A 4,582-nucleotide genomic window follows, 5' to 3' on the forward strand; every position below is an offset into this window, starting at 1 on the left:
TCCACTACGATTTGGATATTTGATCCGAGGGGCCTCTGGCCTGATAGCACTAACCATCACGTGGGCATAGTATGGGCGTTCTGCGTTGTATACATCAGGCGAAGCTTAATAGACGTCAGCGACTGAGCGGCGCGCGCCGTGTTGGACTGGTAAGCACCTACCTTGTTGAAGGAGGTAGCTAGGTCTGCTCACCGGCCATGTACGCAACGTGCAGGAGTTCCCGAGGAGATGGCCCATGAACCCTGGGGGCATAGGTTTACTCCGGCGTGTTGAACTCTCTATTAAGCCTAGGTCGGGTTGCGGCGTATTGTTTGGCCGAGGCCGGGCATGACCCAGGAAAGTGTGTCTGGCCGGAGTTAATCGAGCGTGGTGGGTAAGTTGGTGCACCCCTGCAGGGAAGAAAACGTCTATCGATAGCCTGTCCTACGGTAACGGACACTTGGAGTTGTATCCTGATCGATACAACTAGAACTGGATACTTGTGATGAGAACTGGATGGTGATGAGAATTGGAATGTGTTGACACTTGGATAGTATGGCTCTGGGATTGCTTTCTCGCAGGGAGTCGAGAAAAGATCTCTGGCCGAGGTTGATAACAGTTCTACTACTTTACTTTATGCTACTCTACTCCCTCCTGTTGCTACAAGATGGTGGTTTCCAGAAGATGCTAGTCTTCGATAGGACTAGGCCTTCACTCTATTTTGGCATTTCTGCAGCCTAGTCCACATATACAACCCATTCCTATGATACAGATGCATACTTAGTTTAGATCTGATGTAAGTCTTGCGAGTACTTTGGATGAGTACTCACGGTTGCTTTGCTACTTCTTTTTCCCCCATACCCGATTGTTGCGACCAGATGACGGATCCCAGGAGCCAGACGACGCCACTGATGACTACTACTACCCGGAGGATGCCTACTACTACGTGAAGACTGCAGACGACTAGGAGTAGTTAGGAGGATCCCAGGCAGGAGGCCTTGCCTTTTGATCGTTGCTGCTTTTTTTGCTAGCCTTCTTAAGGCAACCTTGTTTAACTCATGTCTGTACTCAGATATTGTTGCTTCCGCTGACTCTTGTGTTTTTGAGCTTATGTATTCGAGCCCTCGAGGCCCCTGGCTTGTAATATAAAGCTTGTATTATTTTAATTTGTGTCTAGAGTTGTGTTGTGATATCTTCCCGTGAGTCCATGATCTTGATCGTACACATTTTCATGTATGATTAGTGTACGGTCAAATCGGGGGCGTCACAAGTTGGTATCAGAGCCGACTGCCTATAGGTAGCCCCCTTTCCAACTCCTTGGCCAAAGTTGAGTCTAGTCACTGAAAAACTTTTACTAACATTGACTATGTGTCTTACGGGCCCACGTCGCCATATGGGTGGTATTAGGATCTTTTATTCCTCGTCTATACTCTGGGACTCTGATCTCTCTTCTATTTGGGTTAAAATTATTTTACTAACTCGAACATTAGGATCTCGTGATCACATCCACCCGGAGAGCCCCTTATTTCAGATGATTGCATGCTGCATCAGAAGATTCTAAAGATACTCTACGATATTCTCTCAAGACTTTGTGCCTGTTGCCTTTGCAATTCCCTAGCATCGAAATATCCTTATGGATAACTACACACACTTGCCAATCTTACATTCTATCCCATTGATCTTGTTATTACAAGATGCCCTGAACTGCTCTCCTTTTTCCGAGAATCCTTTGACCTTACTGCCTTATAGTTCCTTATCATCTGAATACCCCTATGGATAACTTTGTACACCTATCGAGTATCCGCTCATCCTCAGTTGATTCATGTACTTCACAAAGGTCTTCGTAATACCATTTGTTCTTGTGAAAATCCTCAACATCCTATTGTTCTTGAATTTCTTGCTTGCTTGCATTATGGTTAATACCATAAGTCTAGTAATCTTATTGTCAGCCTTTGTCATTATCATTTTGAGTTCGTTGATACAATATGTTGTGAATGCTTGCAATCCTGAATCAGATCCTAGAATTCATCCTTCCGGCTCAGACGTCATTTTAACATGTGCTGAATCTCGACCAATCAAATCTCCATCGATTGTACCCCTAAGGCTATTCTACCTATCCATCCCTAATCAGAGCATTGCTTCTGATCCCTTGTCTTGGAATTCATAATTCCTTTGCAATTGATGCTTTGAGTTAGTCAGTTGTTTCTATAATATGATCTCCTTGCATTCTTTCTTCCTCTGGTTGAATACTGAGGCTCACATCAGATCCCTTGTGGACCACTAGACCCCCCCCCCCTTTCGGATTTTATCCGACAACGTCCTTCTTATTCAATAAGCTTGTGAGCCTTTCCTCAGATACATAATGCTTTTGGTAAATTGTATCATCCGCTTTCTCCAACATGCTCTACTACCGAGCTTGTGTTATTTATTCCTGAAATTTGTGGTATATGTTCATAAGATGCCCCAGTGGCTTGAACCTATGCCTTCCCTAATTTGTGTGAACTCAAAAGTCATGCGGGTTATACTCTACTGGCTTTTCGTCAGATAAAATTTCAATACTACATCTTCATCAAGAGCGAGAAGTAAAATGAAAGGTTATGCATTGTAGAAGTGCAAGTCGACCCTGAACCTTGTGTTCATGCCCGCGGACGCCGTGTGGGACTTATCATGAAAGCTTCTTGCATGAATATTCAATCATTTGAATATTCTTCCGATATCATAAATTGGATCCCTTGCAGTTATGGTCCCGACCATATTTCCTCCTTGATTCCATTTACCAGATAAGTTAAAATACTTATACTCTGCAAATCATTTCCCCCGTCCAACCTCTGCTCGGATTTACCTTCCGGCATTACACCTAGTACTTGATACTGGGAAGTTTTATACCCCATCACATCATTCCTAGACTGATCGGCTATATTTTTATCGTGTCAACTTTTAACTGTGCTACCTAGTCCTTATGCCCAGAGCAACTTCCGACGATGAGCTAAGCTTACGTCAATCTTCCTCATCTTACCTTTTCACCTCGAACAACAAGCTTGACTTTGAGCTTGTGTCGAATCCGTGGTTCTCATAGCCTTTCACTTCATCCTCCCTTTTCTGCTCGAGGGCATCTTCATAGAGTCTCTCGACAAACTTGTCTTGATCACCGTCACACTTTGGCTTCTTCAGAGATGTCAATTGAATTCATGGCTAGAAATACCATCCTTGTCTCTCGATGATTTGTGTCAGCATCAACAACATTCTTGTCTTCCCCCCAACACAAACTTGATCATATTGATTTTGGGATTACATCCTTTTTGACATGTCGATGGATTGCTACTGAGCCCGTCGGCCACACCCTCATCTTTTCCTTGCTAAAATTGTATGACTTTTTTTAAGTTGTTTCCGATGGATCCTTTGTGTATCCAAAGTCTGACCTTTGCTTGAAACCATGTCAATGCTATCTCGAAGCATGTCTGTGGTAATCCGATCTCCAATAAGAACATTTGAAGCACGATACTAAATTTTCTTTATCAATTATCCAAACACCGTTGTATGGGTAATGTCATGAAATTTCTTTCCCTTTACCTAATTGGTTATCTACTTACTATCCTGTCATGGATATCATCCTTTGCTTGTCCTTGGGAAGGATATACTCCTGATAATTGTGTTTAAACACATTTTCCTTTCCATTGTTCTGATTAATATACTAATCATATTTTTCCTTTCCATTCTTTTGTTTAACCTTTCCGGTAAACTAACTTATCTCAGTAGAGATAATTTCTTGCTTAGATAAGCACCTCAATGTACAACTCTGTCAGTAAAGACCCTGTTACTATTCTTGATGAAATTCCGGTAGCCACCGATGGATGAGAACTTTGCCTATTGGTCCGCCTCGTTTAACGAGAAGGAAAATAGTTCTCTTCGTCCCTCGCCCTTGGTACCAACATTGTTGGCAACATAACTGACAGTCTATCATCTGACATGTCTTGCTATCGGCCCCCTTTCTACTTTTAACCCACATGGTGGGCCCATATCCCACAGTTCCACATGATTGAAACCTGAGTCTCATGTATGTCCTTTATTACGAAGTATCATTTGCTCTTGGCTTTGTGTGTTGTCACGAGCCACCGTCTGAGAGATGATCTATTATCGATTCTCTGAACCCCCCCCCCCTTCATCTCCTATTTTAGGCATCAGCTGGATGCCTACCTGGTTAAAACTAGTTGAATCTCTGTATAGCACAGTCGATACGTGCTGGTGCTTCTAAAATCTCCTTCCTTGAGATAACTATCGGGTGCTGATCCTTTCAGACATTCGTCCTTATAGCTTCCCCCTTACTCCACCTCTTAAATCTCGGGACGAGATTTCTTGTAGTGGAGGAGATTTGTGACACCCGGATAATCAAGCTACAGTAATCCCCTGCTAATGATGTCATGTCATCATTTTTACTCTTGCTAGATCCCACGTTGATTCAATTTTTTTAAATTAAAGTCAAACTATTAATGTTTTCAAATGTCAAAACTAAAAAGTTCATGTGATGGCAAACAATGCATACTTAATTATGGTGTAGAAACACTAGGTCACTTGTTTGCTTATTCAAAAGTTGTCACCGAAAAGG

Source organism: Triticum urartu, chromosome 2A (assembly GCF_056163025.1).
Source record: "Triticum urartu cultivar PI428250 chromosome 2A, HENAU_Tu73, whole genome shotgun sequence".
NCBI classification, from domain to species: Eukaryota; Viridiplantae; Streptophyta; class Magnoliopsida; order Poales; family Poaceae; genus Triticum; species Triticum urartu.